We start from the raw sequence: 11,685 nt of genomic DNA, 5'->3' as shown, positions 1-11,685 counted from the left end.
TTATATGCTCCTTGGCGTTCAAAACGTTTTTGAAGTCCTGGTTCTAAGCCGTAAAGCATGGCGCACTAAACTATCAAGTAGTCATCATACCGAGCTTGCCAAATGTTCATAAATCTGCATCTGCTCCTGTAATAGGTCTATCACCTAGCGGTGCATCAAAAACATAATTTTTCTGTGCAGCAGTGAGGATAACTCTCAGATCACAGACCTAGTCTGCATCATTGCTACTATCATTTTTCAACCTATTTTTCTCTAGGAACATATCAAAAACAAAACAGGAGAACTATACGCGAGCTATTGATCTACAACATATATCCCTAATAATAAAGCACGGATTGACTTTGTCGGGTTCACCGTCACAATACGCTTCTTCACATGAATTTACGCTTTCAGTTTTTTTTCACTTATATTATTTTCTACATACGAGGTGATACTATTCATCCAAGGTGGTAGTACTATATTATATCAGTTTTTTCCAACTATATTGGTCTTTCCCATACATCTCACGCGTCTCTCAGTTGGACTCCAACTCTCCATCACTCGCCTCCTCTAATTTCTCCCATAAATATTGATTGAATCCCATGGACGTGGAGGTGGTGGCGGACATCTCTGAGGCGTGGATCGGTTGCTGGAACAACAGCGACCGGCTCCATCTACGCGCCCGGCCTAGAAGACGTCATTAAGCTGTGCCGCGGCCACAACCTATTCTTCAACACCGACGTTGGCGAGGTGGATATCGTCTTCTTCTTTGTCAACACTGACACCGAGACCCTCGGCCTCGGCGCCGGCAAGGCCGGTGATCTCGGAGAGCGCTCTGCACACGATCGCTGACGTCTCCCGCTCCGATTGGACCGTGATCGAGAAGTCCACTGTGTCCGTCAATACCTGCCGAGGCCATCGAGAAGATCTTTGCCCACAACGGTCGGTGCTTCCAGTACCAAATCCTGTCCAATTTGGCGTTCCTCGCTGAGGGCACCGCCGTGCAGGACCTATTCGTGCCCCACCGCGTCCTCATCGGCAGCTGCGAGATGCCCGAGGGGCAGACCACCGTGAAGGTCCTTAACCTTAAGGACATGTACGCGCATTGGGTCCCGTGGACTGCGTCATCACAATCAACCTCTGGTCGGCCGAGTTGTCCAAACTCGCCGCCAACGCCTTCCTCGTGCAGCGCATCTCCTTCGTGGACGCCATCTCTGCAACGTCATCGAGGTGGCCTACTCCATTGGAAAGGACTCGCACATCGGCCGGCGCTGCCTCTCTTCCTCGTGCAGCGCATCTCCTCCGTGGACGCCATCTCTGCAACGTCATCGAGGTGGCCTACTCCATTGGCAAGGACTCGCACATCGCCCCGCGCTTCCTCTCTGCTAGCGTCGGCTTACGGGGCTCGTGCTTCCCGCTGGCCATCGACGTGTGCCGGGGTCTGCTCGAAAACGAGGCCGTAGTCAGCATCTACGACTCGCAGGTGACCAAGGAGCAGGTGCGGCGCGACCTCGCCATGGACAAGTTTGACTGGAACCACCCGCGCCACCTGCAGCCGGTGGGCGAGCACGCCGGGCAGCCCGTTGCCGTCACGTCGGATGCGTAGGAGGCCACCCGCGTCACGCACGCCGTCTGCATCCTGACCGAGTGGGAGTTCAGAAGCCTCGGCTACAGGTTGTGTGCATGATGTCATGCAGAAGCCGGCTTATGTCTTCGACGGCCGCAACATCGTTGACCTGGAGAAGCTCCAAGACATCGGATTCTGTTGGGGATGAGAGGAGCAACTCCTACTTGTTCTTCTCGGTTCCTCTCGCAGCTCACAATGGACACACAAGAACACTAGTATTTGGTGGCCGGCCGCACATACAGCCTCAGCCTTTTCTCTCTTCTGCTCACCCCAATCCAAAGCAAAACAGAATTACAACTTATGTAGCTGACCCACACACGCACAGCTAGACGCACTAACTCCACAACTTGCATGCGCTGCATGCACACGCTGATCCGTCGCCTGCGCCCACGACGCGCTCGATGCGCGCGGCGCGGCCGGGCTCCAACGGATGGCAACGACTCCTGCTAGCTACTGCAGGCAGCTCGTCCATGCTACCGTTGTGGCAAGTTGCAGACCGACTCAACACGCACGCACGCCCCACAAGTTGGATCGCCACACGATCAACATACGCGACACATGCACACACACGCCACGCTACATTTTGCCCCGGCTTCCGCTGCGTCCCGCACGTCCCACGCGCACCAACGCGCCCGACGAGCCCGACTGCATCATTGTGTCCCGCACGTCCCGCGCACACCCGACGCGCCCGACGAGTCCAACACACCACACGCCGAGGCTTATTCCAACAGATTCATCTTCTACGCCATTGGCAAGCTGCTTGACCAGTGACTCAAGGACATGCCAACCGTTGCCTGTGAGGCGATGCACAAGTGTTGGCCGCGCGTCCGCGATCGTTCTTCTTAATTAATCACAACACAAAGCATTGTTAAATTTTTAAGAGAATTCATATACTTTGTATTATAAAAACAAAAGAAAATTCACGTATATGAGGACTTGATCTGTAGAACTTTTCCGTTTTTCCCCTGAACCAGACAACAGAATATCCAAAGGAGTACGAAGGAGAGGCCTAAGCAAAAGCAAAGGGCAGCGGACCAACGAGGTAGCATACTTGCACTAATATGTTTCATGCGAGCTTAGTGCTTTCTTATTATAATTATTTAAATTTTATATTTAACAGATATGATTCATGGGAGAGCACCTAATTTTGCTTCGCATTTTCTGCTGGATTAGTTCCAAATTACAAGGATACGAGTGTTCAAAAGATAACTAACTGAAACACTGAACATGTTAGTTTGATGATCTGTGACTAACAGCTATATGCATGTTCTCCTCTCTTCTCAGTTGTGTGAGTTGGATTACTGAATTTTAAAGAATGTATATGTTTTAGGATTTTTGGTGATGTTTGTTCAAGCATAGAACAAATTTAACTAGGCTTGAACTTTTGGTAGAGAATATCCGTATAATGTCCTTGCTCTAGATTAATTACTTTGTTGTCGGAACTTTTTATCAAATGTTTATCCCATGTGTGACACCAAAATATGGAGTCATAATCAGCCCTTTTTTTAGTTTTGGAGATACACTAAATGGACATAGAGAAAAATATGAAAATATATCATATATGCATGTATTTCTGGCTTTTCATTGCGAGAGTTAGATGGTCTGTAACTGTTAAATGGGATGCTTTTAATTCCAGTTCTCAATTTTTTAAACTTAGATCCCTTGACAAGCTCGCGATTTTGCATATGGTGTGCCACATATCTCATTCAAGACTTACCGTCTTCAGTTCATTATAAATCTGGTTTTCTCTCTCAGAGATGCTCGATGTCATAAATAGTTTGTGGGTGATCTTAGTATTCTTGCAGACCTGTGCAATAGTGTAGCAACAATGCTCTAACATATACTAACTAGGTAGCTGCTCTCAAGTTATGCACTTCTTGAGTTAATTGTCGACGATCAATATTGAGCATTCAACATTCTAAGAGCAAGTACCAAAGGATGACGTAGGCGGGCTATAAGCCTTTAAATATTATATTTTGGGTGAGGTGGAGGAGAGAGAAGGGAAGCGGGTTACTGATTAACAATCCACTGCAGCACATGCATGGTACTCCCTCCGTTCCAAAATAAGTGTCTCAACTTTGTATTTGCCATGTGTGTGTGTGTGAGAGAGAAAGAGAGATGGGCCATGTATCAAAAAAATAGTACACATTTACATGCAACTATTGTACTTGCCGGCTATAGGCTTAGCTATAGATAATGTGGCAAGATCTTATAGCCAGCAGCTGGCTATACTATTAACCATGCTCTAATTATCACTTATGCACGTGTATGCATTTTCTGAATTAGTGGTTGACAATCAATGTTGAACAATCAATATAATTGTCTTTATTTGTTGTTGCTTCCTCATCATTGACTTAACCTTGACATTTCTTTTATTCCGAGGTACCAATTTACGATGCCCCAAAAAATATAATCCATATATATAGGATGTAACTTTTATGTTAGGATGAGCCATATAATGTACTCCCTCTGATTCAAAATAAGTGTCTCAATTTTGTATTAACTTTAGTACAAAGTCTTACTAAGGTCGAGACATTTATTTTGGGCTGGAGGGAGTACTTCATCCTGATGCCACCAAGTAATCTGCTTTGCCGCTTAAGTCCCTCCTCCTTGCCAATGGCTCCCATCCATGGTGGCTTCCCATACAAGCACTCGACACTACCGCGAAGCTGGTTCTGCATCCCATCGTTATCTGCCGTTGCAACGCACGGACAATTTTCTTAGTAGATATGCAAAAAACTATCAGGACTTAGTTCATTATAAATTAAAGTTCAATTAACTATATTACTTAAGAACTCCCACTTAGATAGATATCCCTCTAGTCATCTAAATGATCATGTGATCCATATCAACTAAACCATGTCCGATCATCATGTGAGATGGAGTAATTTTCAATGGTGAACATCACTATGTTGATCATGTCTACTATATGATTCATGTTCGACCTTTTGGTCTCAGTGTTCCGATGCCATATCTGCATATGCTAGGCTCGTCAAGTTTAACCGGAGTATTCTGCGTGTGCAAAACTAGCTTGCACCCGTTGTATGTGAACGTAGAGCTTATCACACCCGATCATCACGTGGTGTCTCGGCACGACGAACTGTAGCAACGATGCATACTCAGGGAGAACACTTATACCTTGAAATTTAGTGAGATATCATCTTATAATGCTACCGCCGTACTAAGCAAAATAAGATGCATAAAGGATAAACATCACATGCAATCAAAATAAGTGATATGATATGGCCATCATCATCTTGTGCCTATGATCTCCATCTCCAAAGCACCATCATGATCACCATCGTCACCTGCTTAACACCTTGATCTCCATCGTAGCATCGTTTTCGTCTCGCCAACTATTGCTTCTATGACTATCTCTGCCGCTTATTGATAAAGTATAGCAATTACATGGCGATTGCATTTCATACAATAAATCGAAAACCATATGGCTCCTACCAGTTGCCGATAACTGTTACAAAACATGATCATCTCATAAAATAATTTATATATCATCACGTCTTAACCATATCACATCACAGCAAACCCCGCAAAAACAAGTTAGGCGTCCTCTACTTTGTTGTTGCCAGTTTTACGTGGCTACTACGAGCTTCTAGCAAGAACCGTTCTTACCTACGCATCAAAACCACAATGATTTTTCATCAAGTGTGCTGTTTTAACCTTCAACAAGGACCGAGCGTGGTCAAACTCGATTCAACTAAAGCTGGAGAAACAGACACTCGCTAGCCACATGTGTGCGAAGCACGTCGGTAGAACCAGTCTCATGAACGCGGTCATGTAATGTCGGTCCGGGCCGCTTCATCCAACAATACCGCTGAATCTAACTAAGACGTTGCTGGTGAGCAGTATGACTATTATCGTCCACAACTCATTGTGTTCTACTCGTGCATATAACATCTACGCATAAACCTGACTCTGATGCCACTGTTGGGGAACACAGTATTTCAAAAAATTTACCTACGAACACGCAAGATCTATCTAGGAGATGCATAGCAACGAGCGGGGAGAGTGTGTCCACGTACCCTCGTAGACCGAAAGCGAAAGCGTTTAGTAGCGTGGTTGATGTAGTCGAACGTCTTCACGATCCAACTGATCCAAGTACCGAACGTACGACACCTCCGTGTTCAGCACACGTTCAGCACGATGACGTTCCTCGAGCTCTTGATCCAGTTGAGAATGAGGGAGTGTTCTGTCAGCATGACGGCGTAGTGACGGTATTGGTGATGAGATTCGCGCAGGGCTTCGCCTAAGCACCACGACTATATAATCTGAGATGTAATCTGTGGAGGGGGGCACCGCACACGGTTAAGAGAAACTTGTGTGTTCTAGGTGCCCCCTCTCCCCACATATATATATAGGTTGGATGGGGGGGAAGAGACAGCCTTAGGGCGCCCCCAAGTAGGCCGAATCCTACTTGGGCTGCAAGCCCAATTCGCCCCCCCCCCTCCTTATTTCAGCATATGAGAAGGAAAGAGAAGGGGGAAGAGAAGGAAAGGGTGGAGGCCGAACCCTCATCCTTCCTTTCTTCTTCCCCTTCCTTTCCTCCTACTTCTATTCGGCCTAGGAGGGGCGCACCAGCCCGCCAGGGGATGGTCTGTCCCTCACTTGGCCCAATAGGCCCATAACTTTGCCGGGGGGGGGGGGGGGGGGGGGGGGGGGTTGCCCGGAACCCCTTCCGGTGACCCGATATCACCCGGAACACTTCCTGTGTCCAAATATCATCGTCCTATATATGAATCTTTACCTCTCGACCATTTCGAGACTCCTCGTCATGTCCGTGATCTCATTCAGGACTCCTAACAAACTTCGGTCACCAAAAACTCATAATACAAATCGTCATCGAATGTTAAGCGTGCGGACCCTACGGGTTCGAGAAATATGTACACATGACCGAGACACATCTTTGGTCAATAACCAATAGCGGAACCTGGATGTTCATATTGTCTCCTACATATTCTACGAAGATCTTTATCGGTCAAACCGCATAACAACATACGTCATTCCCTTTGTCATCGGTATGTTACTTGCCCGAGATTCGATCGTCGATATCATCATACCTAGTTCAATCTCGTTACCGGCAAGTCTCTTTACTCGTTTCATAATGCATCATCCTATGTCTAACTCATTAGACACATTGCTTGCAAGGCTCATAGTGATGTGCATTACCAAGAGGGCCCAGAGATACCTCTCCGATACACGGAGTGACAAATCCTAATCTCGATCTATGCCAACTCAACAAACACCATTGGAGACACCTGTAGAGCATCTTTATAATCACCCAGTTACGTTGTGACATTTGATAGCACACAAAATATTCCTCCGGTATTCCGGAGTTGCATAATCTCATAGTCAGAGGAACATGTATAAGTCATGAAGAAAGCAATAGCAATAAAACTTAACGATCTTTATGCTAAGCTAACGGATGGGTCTTGTCCATCACATCATTCTCTAATGATGTGATCCCGTTTATCAAATGACAACACATGTCTATGGCTAGGAAACATAACCATCTTTGATTAACGAACTAGTCAAGTAGAGGCATAGTAGGGACACTCTGTTTGTCTATGTATTCACGCATGTACTAAGTTTCCGATTAATACAATTGTAGCATGAATAATAAACATTTATCATGACATAAGAAAATATAAGTAACAACTTTATTATTGCCTCTAGGGCATATTTCCTTCAATTTCAACATCGCAAAGAGCTCGGGAATCGTTTTCGTCATCCCTTGGATATTATAGTTCATCACGAAGTTCTAGTAGCTTGGTGATAGTGACTAGAGAATTCTGTCAATCACTATCTTATCTAGAAGATTAACTCCCACTTGATTCAAGCGATTGTAGTACCCAGACATTCCGAGTACATGCTCACTGGCTGAGCTATTCTCCTCCATCTTGTAGGCAAAGTACTTGTTGGAGGTTAGGTGTTTGTTTTAGAACTAAGATGTAGAAAACCCAAGGACTTTATTGTTTTCATGCACTGCTAATAAGAGTTTATGGATATGTTCTACAAGATGTTGCTGCTGCTATGCTAAGTCTGAGCCAATGCAAGTTCTGTTTCAGTTTGAGTCTAAATAGGTGCAAGTTAAGTTTTAGTTTTAGTCTAAGATCCAGATGCAAGTTAAGTTTCAGTTTGAGTCTGAATTTGTTTTTAAACTACTGATGTTTCTGCTGTTTGACTTATACTAGTGCAAATCTGACTACTTTTACCCACTCTCTCCCTCTCTCTCTCTCTTTGGTTTGAAACTGAAAGTCTGAAAGTGCATACAACTCAATACATATAGATAATTATTAGTCAATAGGGAAGTTGTTCTGAAACCTTTTCCTGAAATCCAACTGGAAAGCTAACCTTGTTGGTTTGGTCTGCCCTCTCTCTGCCTCGATCTAACCTCAGAAATCTTTGCATGTTACCACTCAATTCGACCGATGAATTTTCTTGTGAACCTTGTGATGTAGATGTGAGCAGCAAGTCACCGAAAGCCAAGCGATGTATTGACGGAGGCATGTCTGTTTCTGAAGATTCACATGGTCCAATGCAACCAAAGGTTAGTGAAAAAAATAATATACTACTTCCTTGCTTGCATTGGTAAAGAAACTTTTCTGTTGCCACCTGTTTTAATTGTAGAAGTTGCAACGGTGTTTGAATTGAATTATCCAGTAATATGTAAAACGGAGGCAACAGGGCATGAAACCCACATCCCTTGTGTCCCAATGCATGTGCTTCTACGAGAAACCACACCGGCTGCATAGTACACACCTCCTAGTAGAATGCGGCCTGCAGTATGAAACGTCACACCTACATACACGCATAGGAAAAATATACTCCTACGCAAGATATTGTCAAGATGGAACTAGCAGTACTATACAAATTTTTTGTAAAAGAAAAGAACATGTGTATGAGCTTGTGGTAAAAGTACATGGTCACTCACCATAAGAGGTAGGGGTATATATATAGTAATCTTATTCATCACCCAAGGTGCGGAATACGTTTTTCTTCAGCCGAGGTAATCTTACAATCATTTCATATATAAATTACATTTGGTATGCAAAAAGTTACATTCATATTTATTTTACTACGTAAAATTTGACATAAGAAAACAAAAATATAGGTTTAAGTCTAGAACTTTTGCATTTTATGTATATTTTACACTATGTTTTTACGTTTGTAATTTTAGGTAACATAAAATATTTTTTACGGCGGTTATAATTTTCTTACGTTCTCTTTTTACGTATGAAATAAGACCAAATTTATGGAACATAAAAATACGGTGTATTGATGTTAAGAATATATATATAATTTGTAACAAAATAATTAATGAAAGTTTGTGTTACATGATGCTTTGCTCCCACGGGCACTTACATGCATATAACCTTATGTTGTCATGTTACCAAACTAGCGCATTTTATAATAAAGTGTAGACCATGAAACCAGCCTAATTCCCTTTTCAACCATTTGATTTTAACCGACGGATATGTGTGTTTTTGTTTTCGGTCAAGAAGAGTTGTCTTGTCCTTATCATAATCAGCCGTACTCATCATCTGATGCTGTCGTCATGTCACGGAGCGGGCGCTACAAAATTGAAGCGTTATGTTGCCTGAAATTTCTCCGGAAATTTGGCACGATTTGTCCTTAGTTATCCTAATCAGCCGTGCTGATCAGATCTCATGCCGTCGTCATGTCGCCGGGCGCTACGAAATTGACGCGTTATGCTGTCGAAATTTCTGGTGAAATATCGCACGAGTTGTCGAAATTTTGTCCTTGTTTGTAAAGAAACAGAAAGGTCTAGGGTGTTGGTTGCAAAATATTGGGGACTTGGCTGCAGGATTGTATTATTTGTGGGGTTGCGCAAAAAATGACATATCACTAACTAAACAGGTGACTAAATCTCAAGCTCTCTGTAGAAGCGGAATGTGCAATTTGACCCGAGTAGCTTTACATTGCAGAGACTATCAGGGGAGAAGGGGTCCACCCCATGAAAATCAGAGGAGAAGTGGTTAGTTAGAAAGAAAGAAGCCTAGTCAGCGTGTAATTGCGTGTAACTCTTTGTATGTTTAGCATTACTAGTAAAATTGCACGTGCATCCACCAAGAATAGGCTATTTACAAATATTAATGTGCACAAATATTTCATGGGGCAAATTATGATTTTGTCGCAACATGTTTTCATCTAGAAGGGACAATTGTCAACTGTTCTTCGTACTATTTCATACCTTGTTAAGAATAATATTTGCTTGTTCATAACTTCCATGTTTTACTAAATTCTAGTTAGATTCTCAGTACAAAGCCTTCAAAATCCATCTCTTTGTGTAGGAAATGATAACATTCGCTGGAACAGAGTTGCTAGCTGAAGATATTGTTAGAACATGTTACACAGAATTTGTCTTGTGAGTATTGTTAGAACAACTATGTGATAATAATGGCAGATAACATACTTCTTTAAGTAAACATCAGCAGTATATCCAAATCATTGTACCAATATGAATAATTATTCATGAGTCATCACATATGGGTGGATTTTCTTCCAGTCTACAAAGCATACATAGGACAACACCACCAAGTATTCTCAAACTTCTTATGATACCTGTAGTATGAAAACACATTTAGAAACATTACAACCGAGCACTAATCCAGCCCTCCCAGACCATTAGCGTTCTCAACCCTTGGATTAGTTTCTAAATATGCTCTTGGCCGTTGGATGCACCTTCATGGCTTCTGGGAGCGCTACACGGAGGGGCCGATGCTCCGGTAACAAAATCAGCGATCCGTTGTTATTTGGGCCAGGTGGGCCAGTTCCAATCTCGGCAGCTTCTCACAAGAATAAAAAAAACGCAATCATCCACAGACACCTCGTGGAAGGGCAAAGGGTTGTGTGCGACCGTGCGCATGCCAGCATGCAGCGAGGATAGCAGAGAACCATCACTGTCGATTGAAATCCATTGAGGAAGAAAATCAATGTTGACAGATTTTAATGGTGGGTGATTGCAGGTCATTTACATGCATTTACCCTGTGATTGTGCTCTTTCTAAATCCATGCGTGTCCATATAGTTTCCCTGTTTCCCTCCGCCCAGTTCTTCCCTTCCCTGCCCTTTAGTCACTTCGGCATGCCACTACTTCATCTTCTCCGCTCCTTCCTCTCCCAGTTCTTTTCTGCCTCAAATCTGAAACCCATCTTTACTGATCCTGTTCTTTCTACTCTCTGGATGCAGATGATCTGAGTTGTGATGGATTCAAGCTCATCTTCTTGATGGATCTGTGGAGAAGCAGCGACCATGGTGGAAATGAGGCCGCAGCGATAGCGGTGGTGGCGACTTGCCCAGTGGAGTTGACGAGAGGCGACGACAACGGTGGGGCTCAGCCGATGGCGGCGGCGGCGGATGCTCCCGCGCGAGGGGCTTCCCCACTACCCATGTCACCATCTCGTAGCAGGTACGATCAATTTTGACCTCCATCTTGTGCAGATCCATCCATATCGAACTGGCATCATCCTGCTGTTCCTGATTGCCTGTGAGTCTGTGATTGCTCCAATGTCATAATTGATGGTACAAGGTGTCTTGTATGGGATTGCTGCCAATGGTTCACACTCTAGAGCAGACGCATGAAGAATTAGAATTATCTACCTGCTATATGTATTCTATAATTATATATCTATCAAGAGATATCATTATTGTTCTATCAAGAGTATATTGTTAGTGCATCCAAATGGTGATGCGGTGATCAGATCCAGGTGACGCAGGTGATACGGGCGACGCGGGAATCACTCGATAGAGCCGACGCGGGCGACCGGACCGGTCTGTTGCAAGGCGCGGAGGGATCGAAGTTCTATAGCCAAAGATTGATTAATAAATTAACTGGCCATTAAGAGCAGTTAATGGAGTTGAATTGTCAGTTTCTATGTTGTGCGCGATTGGAATTCACCCGCCGTTGTTAACGCAAGGAGTAGACCAGCCATTCCTAATCCTACAGGCCATTAATGAAGTGGAGGTCAGGTACAGCTTGGCTGCTCCGCCTACATATGCTCTGTCCAGTCACCCATTATTTCCCCATTCTTCCTCCGGCAA

General features: G+C 44.1%; 1 pseudogene; it reads left to right on the top strand.

Moving 5' to 3' along the window:
• The first annotated feature begins 581 nt into the window (after positions 1-581).
• Positions 582-1,585, top strand: LOC125546454 (annotated as a pseudogene).
• Positions 1,586-11,685: the final 10,100 nt, after the last annotated feature.

This window comes from Triticum urartu, chromosome 3, assembly GCF_003073215.2.
Source record: "Triticum urartu cultivar G1812 chromosome 3, Tu2.1, whole genome shotgun sequence".
Classification (NCBI taxonomy): Eukaryota; Viridiplantae; Streptophyta; class Magnoliopsida; order Poales; family Poaceae; genus Triticum; species Triticum urartu.
The sequence above is the reverse complement of the archived record's forward strand: the minus strand, read 5'-3'. Positions and strand labels throughout refer to the sequence as shown.